A 13,703-nucleotide genomic window follows, 5' to 3' on the forward strand; every position below is an offset into this window, starting at 1 on the left:
CCCTAGGGAGGCACACGGAAAAAGAGGCTCCCACAGTTCTCATCTTCCTCCTGTCCATCTTCCATGAGGGGAGGGACCAGCAACCATACCGCAGAGGCCAGGGCAGCGCAGGCGCAGAGCACAAGGGCTGTATGTAGACATCACCTGCATCTACAGTCCAAGAGGACACGGACCAGGAAAGGAAGGAGAGTGCAGGGGGCTACATGCCTGAACAAAATGGGATAAGCACACACCACGTTTCTCTCACGCAGGACATTTCTCTCTAAGCTACTTCCTTAGCTGCCTCCCAGTCTCCCTCCCTCAGGAAGTCAGAGGGGGGAGGAGGGGAGGATGGAGGGAAATGGGGGAGGGAGGGAGAGGGCGAGAGGAGTGCTGACCCAGGCACAGGTGGATTGTACCTGTAGTCCTGGCAACTCTGGAGGCTGAGATCTGAAGGACTGAGGTTCCTGAGCTGAGGTCAGCTCAGGCAGAAATTTTTGCTAGAATCCATTTCCAAAATGACTGCAGAAAGACAGGAGGAAGTGTGACTCAAGTAGAATAGGATCAGCCAGGCAAGCATGGGGCTCTGAGTTCAAACTGCGGTACCTGGGAAAGAAAGAAAAGGAAGAAGGAAATACTGGGCTTATAACCAAGCGACCCAAGGTTCCAATGTGTTCTGGTCATTTTTTTTAATATTTTTTATTGTAATTAATAGAAGGGTTACATGATATTTGCCAGATAAATGGTGCATTAATTCCCATACATTGATACCCTTTCATATGTCTTGGTCCCCATTTTTTTTTTTTTTTTTGCCAGTCCTGGGCTTGAGCTCAGGGCCTGAGCACTGTCCTTGGACTTTCTCAAGGCTAGAGCTCTACCACTTGAGCCTCAGCACCACTTCCGGCTTTTTTCTATGTATGTGGTACCGAGGAATCGAACCCGGGTCTTCATGCATGCTAGGCAAGCACTTTAACCACTAGGCCAAACTCCCGGCCCCTTGGTTCCCATTTTTAAAAAATATTTATTTACCCTTTTTTGCCAGTCCCAGGCTTGAGCTCATGGCTTTCTCAAGTCTAGAGCTCTACCACTTGAGCCTCAGCACCACTTCTGGCTTTTTGCTATGTATGTGGTACCGAGGAATCGAACCTGGGTCTTCGCCCATGCTAGGCAACCACTCTACCACTAGGCCAAACTCCCAGCCCCATGTTCTGGTATTTTTTTTTTGTGGGTCATGGGGCTTGAACTCTGTGCCTGGGTGCTGTCCCTGAGCTACCACCCTACCCTGAGCCACAGCCCCACTACCCATTTTCTAGTGGTTAATTGGAGATAAGAATCTCAGGGCTTTGTAGTGCCCAGGCTTGGCTTTGAAACACAATCCTCGGATCTCAGCCTCCTGAGTAGCTAGGATTACAGGCACGAGCCACTGCGCCTGGCTTGTTCTGGGTAATTCTAGGGGGATTTCCTTCCCTACTCAAGGTCTCAGTTTCCATGGCAACAACATGGGAAAGCTAGATCCTTTTTTTCTTTTTTTCTTTTTTCTTTTGCCAGTCCCGGGCTCAGGGCCTGAGCACTATCCTTCATACCCTTGGACTTCCTCAAAGCTAATGCTCTACCGCTTGAGCCACAGCACCACTTCTATGTATGTGGTACCAAGGAATCAAACCCAGGTCTTTGTGCATGCCAGGCAAGCACTCCTACCATTGGGCAAAACTCCAGCCTGGATCCATTTCTTAAGTTCCTCTAGCTCCTAAGTCTGGAGAAGCAAAAGCCATGGATTGAGCCCATCCTCCCACCTCAATCTTTCCAGGGGCCTCAGACACTGATGGAAGAAAACTCTGGGCCTGGGTTGGATTCAACCTCCACTAAGTCAAGACACCAGGACTACAGATAAGGTGGCCAGAGCCAGCCCCTCTCCGGGGAGGAATGCCCCTGGGAACGGGCCAGACACGAGAACCCAGCTGGGCTTCAGCCTCTTCTACCCCACCCCACTGACCTGTGTCAGCCAGCCAGCCTGACAGCGAATGTGTGCAGACTGGAGGTTTCTTGGCACTGGGGGTGGGCAGCAGGGAAGAAACAGAGTAGAAGACATGTCCTGAAAGCTGTGCACAAGTGTGTGGCCAGGAGATTGGCATAGCAGTAAAGTGCTTGCCTAGCATGCATGAAGCTCTGAGTTTGATTCCTTGGTTGCTACATACACAGAAAAAGTTGGAAGTGATGCTGTGGCTCAAGTGGTAAAGCACTAGTTTTGAGAAAGCTCAAGGACAGTGACCAGGCCCTGAGTTCAAGCCCCAGGACTTGCAAAATAAAAATAAAAATAAATTTATATATATACATATATATATGGATTGAAGGGCCACTCCCAAAATCCTAAAAGAAATCTCTGGGTTTGCTAGATAGATGTTTAGATGAATGTTTTTCAAATTGCAGATAATAGCTCCAGGAGGACCTTGAAATTAATTTATCTTTTTTCTTTGGCAAATATTGGGGCTTGAACTCAGGCCCTGAGCACTGTCCTTGGGCTTTTTCCAAGGTTAGAGCCCTACCACTTGAGCCACATATTTTTTGCTAGTCCTAGGGACTTGAACTCAGGGCCTAGGTACTATCCCTGAGCTTCTTTGTGTTCAAGGCTAGGACTCTACCACTTGAGCCAAAGCACCACTCCTGGATTGTTCTGAGCTGTCTCATGTTCTTTCTTGTCTAGGCTGACTCTGAACCATGATCCTCAGATCTCAGCCTTCTGAGTATCTAAGATTACAGGCATGAGCCACCAGTGCCCGGCACAAACCCCTGAAAAGCCTCTGGCTTACATCATACATTTGGGCCCTTTGTTCACCAGCAGGACTGGGTGCAGTACTCCTTCCTAGGCAACGTGCCCACACACTTGGTCATCTGCTCGCCCCCTCAGCTCTGTACACCTGCCAGTTTCCTTCTAACTCCTCTTTCTCTCAGGCTGAGGCCAACTCTGCTGTCATCCAAGGAGTGAAGTCATGTGTCCAGTGGTGGCACTCATCTTCTTCCCCAGGGGAGCCAGACAGGACGACCCCTTCGTTGTGGAGCAGATCTCTAGCACAGGGCTCACAGGGCTCGGTGAATAGACTGGTCCATATTGAAACTGGTGGATGGAGTCAGGATTGGCCACACTGATTTATGAATGAATGGAGAACATGAATGAACTACGGCTTGGAGGCTGAATGGATCTGAGGGACTGATGTCCAAGCTTGCTGCTTTAACCACCAGTCAGCCATTGGCAGGCAGCTCCTGTGGGCAGCAGGCCACCAGAGGAAGGCCTTTTTCTTTGAGCTTATGGTCAGGTGTGGGAGACAAATGTATAAATCACTACCCACTGTGTTAAAGGCCCCAATAGAGCATGTCCTAGGGTGACAGTGGAGCTGATGGCACCACAGAGGCAACTAAGAGGTGGACAAGAGACATAGGCAAGAGGCAAGTGGCATGAGGCTGAAAGAGCATAGTTTGAAGGGAGCCTTGGTAGAAAATCCATAACACTCTAATATTCAGCTAACTACCAAAAAAAAGCAGGAGGTGAAGTTCTGACTCAAGTGGTACCACATTAGCTTGAGCAAAAAGGCCCAGGGGGCAGTACCCCCAAGCACTGAATTCTAGCCCCAGGAGGACTGGCACAGAGAGAGAGAGAGAGGGAGAGAGAGGGAAAGAGACAGAGAGAAAGAGAGAGAGAGAGAGAGAGAGAGGGAGAGGGAGAGGGAGAGGGGGAGAGGGAGAGGGAGAGGGGGAGGGGGAGAGGGAGAGGGAGAGGGAGAGGGAGAGGGAGAGGGAGAGGGAGAGAGAGAGAGAGAGAGAGAGAGAGAGAGAGAGAGAGAGAGAGAGAGAGAGAGAGAGAGAGAGAGAGAGAGAGAATATGCAGGCTTTTTTTTTTCCCCCCCTGGGGCTTGAACTCAGAGCCTGAGCAATGTCCTTGAGTTTTCTCAAGGCTAAAGCCCTTGAGCCACAGCACCACTTCCAGCTTTTTCTATGAATGTGGTATCAAAGACTCAAACCCTGGCCTTTGTGCATGCTAGGCAAGCATTCTAACACTAGGCCAAACTCCCAGCTCTGCATTTTATTTTTTGTCGACTGTAGAGCTTGAACTCAGGGCCTGGGCACTGTCCCCAACCTACTTCCATTCAAGCCTAGTGCTCTACCACTTTGAATCACAGCAATACTTTGGCTTTGAACTGTGATCTTCAGATTTCAGCTTTCTGAGTGGCTAGGATTAAAAGTCACCTGGCTTTGTATTTTTTTTTTTGTTGTTCGCCAGTGCTGGGCTTGAGCTCAGAGCCTGAGCACTGCCCTTGGACTTTCTCAAGGCTAGAGGTCTACCACTTGAGCCTCAGCACCACTTCCGGCTTTTTTCTATGTATGTGGTACGGAGGAATTGAACCCAGGCCTCCGTGCATGCTAGGCAAGCACTCTACCACTAGGCCAAACTCCCGGCCTGTATTTGTTTTTTAAATCCCTTCTGGAATAAACTCCAGCAAGCTGTGAATTCCAGGAGAGAACATGGGCCACCCTGCAGACCCTGATACTCTGTGATGGTCTCTTACAGAATTAAGTATTTACCAAGGGGGAGGGATGATGGGAGGGGTAATAAGATACATTGTGCTCATAAATCACCATACTGAATTAAAACTTCTTTGTAGCCAGCACTGGTGGCTCACACCTGTAATCCTAGCTATTCAGGAGGCTGAGATCTAAGGATCACAGCAGTTCAAAGCCAGTCCGGACACTGAAGTCAGTAAGACTGTTATCTCCAATTGACTACTAGAAAATTGGAAGTGGAGCTGTGACTCAAGGGGTAGGGCGGTAGCCTTGAGCTGAAGAGCTCAGGGACAGCGCCCAGGCCCAGAGTTCAAGCCCCATGACCCACAAAATACAACAAAAATGAAAAAACTTCTCAGTACAACCGTACAAAAGGACCTGTGTTCATTACCTGACTCATGTACTTGCAATCCCTCTCTTTATATCACCTCTATAATAACAATAAATTTAAAAAAAAAACTCTTCTTTATACAACTATTTAAAGACAATAAAAATAGATTTGCTGGGCTTTAGTGGGTCACTCCTATATAACCCTAACTACTCCGGAGGCTGAGGTCTGAGGATCACAGTTCGGAGTCAGTTAAGCCTGTGAGGCGATTGATCTCCAAGTAACTACTAAAAGGCTGGAGGTGAAGCTGTGGCTCAGCGTGGTAGATTGCTAGCCTTGAACACAAAAGCCCAGGGGCAGCATCCAGGCCCTAAATTCAAGCCCCAGACAAGCAACAATAAATAACTGAATAAATAAACATTTACTGAGTAGACACTGGGCAATGCACAGGGCTGGGGTGGAGGAACGTCGGTGGAGAAGCTGGTAGAGAAAGCTGACTTTGCTCTTGGGTCCCTGAAGCCCACCCGCTGATGGCGCGGGTCCCAGATTCCTGCACACCTGGACTGGGCGCAGCGCAGGTGTGCGGCCCGCGCCGGGAGGGGGCGGGGCTGGGGGCGGGGCGATCTGGGGGCGGGGCAGGGCGGGGCGCAGGCGCGCGGGGCTGGGGGCGGGGCAGGGCGGTGGGCGGGGCGCGCCCAGACCCGAGCGCCACCCCAAGGCGCCAACGGGCGGCGTTCGTCGGGTGGGGCAGCACTTCCGGTCTGGGAGGCGGGGTGCCCGGAGCAGACTTCAGCGGCGGGAGGAGCGGGAGGTGCCGCGGTGTTTACCATATATGGACAGGCTCGGCGCGGAGAGGCGGGGCCTGAGTGGGGGGCGTGGCGCCCGCCCAGGCCCCGCCCTTGTCCCCGCCCACCCTGGCCAAAGGCCTCTCTACTTCTATTTCTCCAATGGCTTCCCTGGACCTGGGCCCAACTTGTAGAAACCGGGGGTGGGGTGGGAGGGTGTGCTCTCTTCCCCAGTCCTGGCTAGGGCCCCCTTGAGATTGGGGCGCATTTATCCTTCAGCCCACTCCGCTGGGGAAGACTTTAGGGGGACCCCGCCCTGGAGAGCGCCTGGTGAAAGGGTGAGCCTTCCCTAAACGCGTTGTCCCCCACGGGGGGGGGGGTGTCTTTTTCTGACTGGCACAAAGAAGTGTAACCCCAGGCCAAACTTAGGACCTTGCCAGCCTTAGCTTTGGTTCATTACAAGCGTTTGCCAAACCCAACGCCAAGCCTCTCGCCTCTTGGTGGAGAGGCATTAGATGGCCCCTGAGGAGAAAACCCTCTGTCCCCTGCCTCCTGTCTTCACACTTTCCTTGCTGCACAGGCCCTGAAAAGTCCAGACCTGTCCTCGGTGGCTTACACCTGTAATCCTAGATGCTCAGGAAGCTGAAGTCTGGGGAGCTTGGTTTGAAGACAGCCCTGGGCAGGAAAGTCCACGAGATTCCATGTCCAATGAAGCACCACAAAGCCGGAAGTGAATCTGTAGTTCAACTGAGCAAAAAAGCTCAGGGACAGCACCCTGGCCCTGAGTTCAAGCTCCAGAACGGGCACCCAAAAAAGGACAGACATGATGACTGGGCAGTAGTGCTACTAGTGTTGATAGTTTAGTATGTGACATTTCAGGTATTTGTGTGTACTTGTATAAGTTTTTGTTTGTTTTAACCCAAAGTGAAATCATTCTCTCTAGTTTGTTTTCATGTTCAGGTCCTGTCCCAATCACCTCACCCCGTCACCACCACCATTAAATTCCCAGTAGCCTTGTTTAAAAAAAAAAGAATTCAGATTGGTCCAGTTGCTTCCCTGCTACCTCCACTCTACTTCTTCAAAACCCCTGCAGCCTCCCTGCCACCTCCAGTGCATTGACAGGCCTGTGGTAACTCCCTGGGTGTGCCCTGCTGTTCTCTGCTTACCGCTTTGCACCTGCTGCTCCTACCAGAAAGCCCTTCTCCTGCACACATTCTGACACATGCACATCCTCCAAAAGAATCCTTGTTAGTGTCCTCTTACTGTCCGACTGATTAACCTTTCTGATAAGCACAGGGGTTTTTGACCTGCTCTGTTTGTCCTGGGCTGATTCACTCCTCCTTAAGTAACTTGGAGTCTTCTATGCCTGGGACCTCACCATATTGATGTCAAGCTTAATGTGGACGCCTGGTGGACATTGCACACTGAAGCCCCAATTTGGGCTCAATCGATGCTCTTCCAAGTAGCTGGGACTATAGGTTGTACTACTGCACTTGCCTGATTATTTCATCTGCAAACTAGGAATAAAATAATACCTACCACTTGTGTTTTGATGAAGATCCAATGACTTAATGTGTGTAAAATGCTAAGACAGCACTTAACACGTAGTAGGTGCTTGTTATGAGATCCAGCAGGAGTGTAATCCTTGTCTGGCCAGGCCTTCAGGGGGTCTGAGGCATAGCAGGTAATGACCCGGTGTCTTCGGATGAGAATATCAGGCTAAGGGGATGGGGCGTAGTCTCCCTCTCCCAGGGTTTCTTGAACCTCAATTCTGGAGAAGCAGAAGGAGTCAGGAGGTGAAATGACTTCACAGTCACTCATGAATGGCAGGGTCAACACCAGGTGACGTGTGTCCCTTTCCAATTCCTTAAGTCCCATGCCCCAGAAATCCCTCTAACTTATGAACTAGGATGTCTGGCCAGCCTAGATAGTGCTGAGGACTGCCTCCTTCCTCTCCCCATCCCATCACTGCTCTGCCTGAGTCCCCTAAAGGGGCTCAAGCCTGCCCACTGAAAAGGCCTAGTCAACTGAGAAATCACAATGAAATAACGATACTCATTGTAACCGGTGGATGATGGGGTATTGAGTTTAAATGGTGCCAAGTTGTCCTCATGGAAGAGGCAGGGAAGTTCTACCCCCAGGTAATGGGTGTACCTGAATTCCTAGAGGTGGGGGGAGTGGGAGGCAGGCACTAGGATGATGAGTTACTGGACCTGTCCACCCTATGCTTCGTGCTCTCAAGTTTCCTGTGACCTGGCCCTGTTTAGGCCCTGCACCAGCTATGTCATGACTCCTGTTCTGTCTTCAGTCTCCTGGCTTTCCTCTGGTCACCATGGCGGCCCACTTCAGCTTTCCATTGACGTTGATCTGCTTTGGTGGCATTGATTATCTGCTCTTCCTTTCCTCTCCTGTTCTCATGGCTCAGCTTTCTAACAGCATTAAGTGTATTCTAGGGGGTTTGCAGGTCTCGGAGACAGGAGTCTACCTGCAGATGCCAGATCTCCAATAAAGACTCCCAATTCCACTTCTCAAAACGTCGTCTCTCTGTTTCTCACTGACTGAGTTTCCGGACAACGGCATGATGTCAGATCCCCCAAAATATAGAGTAAAAGAGCAAGAAGGGAAGCATAGCCCCCGCCCAGGTTGGGAAGAGCTCTGCTATCACAGAGGCCTATGGGCCTCTCCTTTGCCAGCCTCATCCATCTCCCTGGAATCTGCAGTCTGGTGGGAACCACGTGAGCACGCAGTGCTGGGCTGTCTCATGGACCACTGGAGAAAGGAAGGCCTGGCTAAGGAGGCCCCTCCTGACTGGGCCTCTCACCAGCTGACCTCAGGCCCGTCCCCTCCCCTGGCTGGGCTTGGGCTTCCTCTGTCCACTGTGAAGTAGGCGCTGGTCTCTGAGGGCCTCTTGCCCTGAGGTTCATGACCCAGGGACCTGAGTTCTGGGAAACTCAGGCCCTAGGGAGGCCTCGGAGGCCATGCAGGCCTGAGGGGGTGGAAGCAGCCGGGGCTTTCACACAAACAGCCTCATCTTCCCAGGCTGCCCCGCTGCTGCCTGCCTGCTGCCTCCTCCTGGACCACTGTCCAGGGAGAGCTGGCTTCTGCCTCCTCACAGCCCACAGGGCCTGGGCTGCAAAACCTCCCTTTTCCTGCCTTTACTGAGGAAAGAGATTCCTGTTTCTAAGGCCTGAGGCCTATAACCATGCTTGACTTCAGCTTGGTGGTCAGGGCTGAGTGCAAAGCCGACACCATGACCCCTGGCAGCTGGGGTCCACAGCCACTGTCAAGTCATTCCCAGGAACTGAGGGCCTAAGTGTGGGGCCCTGGCAGGCATGGGGCCCTCAACTTCCCTGACACTCTTAGTCAAGAACAGCCCCAAGGGTGGGGATGGAAGCTCAGAACTGCTCCGGGTGCTCCCTCGTGCCTGCCGGATGACTCAGGCAAGGCCCCTACTCCCTCTGAGCTTCCTTTCCTTTTCCGGGTCCATGCTTGGTGGCTTTGTTCCCTAGCCTTCCTTTCTCAGCAGCACAGGGATCCCAGAAAGTGGGAACTGCCACTGTGGGACATAAGCTGGTATGGATGGCCCATGTCTATAATCCTGAGACTCATCTCCAGTTAACCAGGAAAAAGCCAGAAGTGGCTGGGTGCTGGTGGCTCATGCTTATAATCCTAGCTCCTCAGGAGGCTGAGAGCCGAGGATCACAGGTTGAAGCCAGCTCAGGCAGGAAAGTCTATGAGACTCTTATAAACTACTCAGAAAAAGTCAGCTGGCAATATGGCTTCGTGGTAGAGTGCTTAATATGTATGATGTATGGGTTCGATTCTTCAGTACCACATAAACAGAAGAAAGTAGAAGTAGCACTGTGGCTCAAGTGATAGTGTGCTAGCCTTGACCAAAAGAAGCTTAAGGACAGTTCCCAGGCCCTGAATTCAAGCCCCAGGACTGGCAGAAGAAAAGAAATGAAAAAGAAATGGTGCTGTAGCTCAAGTGGCAGAGTGTTAGCCTTAAGAAAAAGAAGCTCAGGGACAGCGCCCAGGCCTGGAGTCTGAGCCCCAGGACCAGCACACACACACACACACACACACACACACACACACACACACAGTCAAAAGTAGAGCCATGGCTCAAGTGGTACAGCACCAACTTTGAGTGGAGAAGCTCAGCAAAATTTTGAGGTTCTTGTTCCATACACCATTCACTCACACGGGAAACCACTGATATGCCTGACATCAAATAAGATGCAATGTCTGCAGTCCCACAGAAAGTGGCAGAGGCGTCAGGGCCCAGGCAGGCACCACACTTACACAGAACAACTCCATTCACTCTGCCATCTCACAGACTGCAGATAGGGACAGGGAAGGCGCTCAAAGGGACAGGTGCACAAGACCAGGCTTGCAGAAGCTGAGGCCTCAGGGTGCCATCTAGGGTTATCCTTGCATGAAAATTGTTCCAGACCCCAAACCTGGTACCAGACCCTTATTTGAAATTGGACTCAGAACCAGAGGATACAAAAGCAGAAGGAAAAGGCGGCCGTGGGTGGGGCCGGACAGAGGTGAATGTCACAGGACATTCTAGCTGGCGGCCTCCCCTCCCCCAAAGCAAACCAGGTACAGGTGGAACCCAGCTCCGGTTGCCAGCTTGGGACTCTCCTTTCAGGGCTAAAGACAATAACAAGCTCCCTTTGCCCTGGAAACTTTTTTTTTTATAAAAATCCAGAAGGAAAAAAAAACAGTTCTAATGTCCAAACATGTTTGTTCTACTACATTTATGGTGGAAAAATAATTAACTGGGGAATACCTACACCTGCCACAATAGGTTCAAGACTAAAAATGAGACCCTCACAGAGAAGTGCAGCCCCACTGAAGGGCAGCTATGGGTGCAGAGGCTAGACTGGGTGGGGTAGAAAGGCATGAGAGAGTAGGGGCTCCTGTGTCAGGCAGGGTAGCAGACTTTTTTTTTTTTTTTTTTTTGGTTCAAGGAACTCAGGGCCTGGGCACTATCATTGAGCTCTTTTGCTCAAGGCTAGTGCTCTACTACTTTGAGCTACAACTCCATTTCTGGTGGTTAACTAGAGACAAGAAGCTCCGCAGACTTTCCTACCTGGAATGGCTTTGAACTGTGATCCTCAGATCTCAGCCTCCTGAATAGCTAGGATTATAGGCATGAGCCACCAGCACCTGGCTAGACTGTTGGCTTTCTATTGTGCTCTGCCCCCTCCTTGCTCTGTGCCCTGGGGCCACAACCCACAGCCCTGTGTGCCTTGCTGCCCTGCCCTCTGGGAGCCAGCAGCCTGCTCTGCTAACCAGAGCCTCAGTGGAGTCACCGTGCTGGGGAATGGTTAGAAGTGCCTGCCTGGTCTTCATTGTTTAACTTCAGGATCTTACGCCCGCCCCCCACCTCAGAAGAGGAATGTCATTTGGTGACAGCACTTTGGGAGAGTGACTGTGCTACAATGAGGACATTTCCCAGAACTGGTGGCTCCTGCCTGTAATCCTAGCTACTCTGGAAGATGAGATCTGAACATCTGAAGTTTGAAGCCAGCTGGAGGGAGGAAAGTCTGCTAGAGGATGGGGGTGCTGGCAAGGGACTGTGTTTCCTCTCCACAAGGAGGCAGGGGAAGGCAAGGATGGAAAAATGACAGCTACCTGCAGCTTTCACCCTATAGTTGGCTGCCAGCTCAACCCTAGTTAGCAAGATCAGCAGGGGTGTCCTAGCTCCCCAGACATGCTCCTATGGCTGCCATGGGAAGGGGGAGGGTGGTCATAAAGTCTGAGGTGGGGAGATCAGGGCAAATTCCACTGGGCATTCTTCAGGGATGAGGTCAGCAACTGTAGCTCCCCAGGGCTGTCTGACTAGAGCAGGACTGGCTGGTAGCAGGGGTCAGGGGAAATGCAGGGCCCCATGTAAGGCCCTCCCATGGGGTGCTGGGAATTTGATCATGGAAGCTCCCTTTCAGGGCTGCAGCAGAGAGGAGGAGGAGCTGAGAAAGAGGGGGAGCCACTGTGCTCCCCCTTGCAGCTTCTACTTGCTTTGACACTTGATTCCCCCAGGACATCATGAGTCCAAATGCAGGGGTGCAGTTGGGGCCCAGAATAGTGAACACCTTGCCTAGAGGGAAAGCAGACTAGCAAGAGGGTGAAAGCACCGACTCTGCAGTCACACAGGTGAGTTAGAATCTCAGCTCTGGCACCAATCTATGCGAAGTGACTTGTGAACTCTGAGCTTCCGTTTTCCTCATCTGTAAAACGGCAGCAGTAATTGTCACTGCCTTTGGAGCTTGTTGTGAGGACTCAGGTTACCCAGGGTGACATGCATCCACCCCTGTTGTACCCATGTGTAACAGCCCCCATGCAGAAGTCCTGTAGCTAGCAGGTGCAAGGGCATGGTGTGTGTGTGTACACACACTTCTGGCTTTTGGTCATTAATTGGAAATAAAAGTTTCATAGACTTTTCTGCCCTGGTTGTGACTCTGTGTGTGTGTGTGTGTGTGTGTGTGTGTGTGTGTGTGTGTGTGTGTGTGTGTGTGTGTGTGTATGTGTGTCTGCGCTGGTCCTGGGGCTTAAACTCAGGTCCTGGGCACTGTCATAGAATTTTGTTTTGCTCAAGGATATCACTCTACCACATAAGTCACTCTTCTGGCCTTTTTTGGTAATTTATTGGAGATACAAGTCTCACAGACCTTCCTGCCCAGGCTGGCTTCAAATCGCCATCCACAGATCTTGGCCTCCTGAGCAGCTAGGATTATAGGTGTGAGCCACTTAAGTGCCTGGTTTCCTGGCTAGCTTTGAACCATGATTCTTACTTAGATCTCAGTCTCTAGGATTGCAGGCATGAGCCAGTAGCATTGACCCAAGAGGATGTGAAGTCAGGTTAGATTCTTCCCACCCTACTCATACCACTGTGGTCGCGATGGCCTCTAGCCTCCAAAGGGCCAGAGAGGTGAGGCTCCTCCCAACCAAAGGCCCTGATTTCCCAGAGACCCTGAGGTAAGGGTTCAAGGTCATGCCTGCTGCAGTGTTCCAGGCAGTGGAGAGGAAGCCTCGCTGGCTGCCAGCATCCTGTCTGCTGAGGATGCAGCCATGGCATTGTTTTCTGGGCCCTACCCAGCCCAGGGCTGCACATTAAGGATTTCCGCAGCCTGGCCAGAACTGCCTTCACTTTCTGTAAAAGCTTTCCCCAGAAGATGGGGAAGGGGGGCCAAGCTGACCCCTGGCTCCTAGCCAGTCCAGATCTGCTTGGAAGAGCTTTGAACCGTGATCTGCAGATCTCAGCCTTGCGGGTAGCTAGGATTACAGGTGTGAGCCACCAGTGCCCTAGCTTTGCTATCTCTTTTATGACTGGGGAGGCCAGCTGGAAAAGCTCTGCACAGGACAATAAAAACAGGCACTCACAGTTGGTGACTTTGTCAACATATGCTGCCTTTCTGGTGCCTCCCTACCTGGTGGCTGAAGGATGTCAGCAGCTAGACTCCTCCCTTCTGTTCCCTCACCCTGGAGCCAACAGGACACCCAGAGGCCCTAGTGGGGCACTGGGGGATCCAAGTGTCTGCAGCCTGTGCCTGAGGTCAGCACCTGGAATTAGACGAGCTCACCCTGAGAAAGGTTTCTGCTCATAACCAGTGACTCACAGCCAATCCCAGTTAGCCAGCAGCCAGGGGCTCACCTTCCATCGTGAAGCTGCCTTGTAAGGAGGGGGATGTTGCCTCTGGCCCCAGGCCTGCCAGCTTACCTCTCCCTCCTAGAGACAGGCCAGACACCCACCTGGGCTCCCATTTGTCAACATTCCTTTTGAGACAAGACCTTGGGCAAGTCAATTTCTCTGAATGGTTACTTCACCTACAACATGGAAATAACACTTGTCTCATTAGAGTGGAATTAGGTGAGGTAATGTGTGTAGAAAATGCTGGGCGAAGGGCACCTTTTAAGGAGTGGCAGAGAGGTAGGGCAGGAGGCCCCGCCCCTGCTCACTGGATGAGATTCCTCAATCCTGGCTGTGTAAACTGAGCCCTGCTGGTTTGGGAGGTCAGGTCCGGCACATGATCCAGGGAAGATGCTTT

The sequence above is a fragment of the Megascapheus bottae genome, chromosome 2 (genome assembly GCF_031878675.1).
Source record: "Megascapheus bottae isolate mThoBot1 chromosome 2, mThoBot2.hap1, whole genome shotgun sequence".
Taxonomy (NCBI): domain Eukaryota; kingdom Metazoa; phylum Chordata; class Mammalia; order Rodentia; family Geomyidae; genus Megascapheus; species Megascapheus bottae.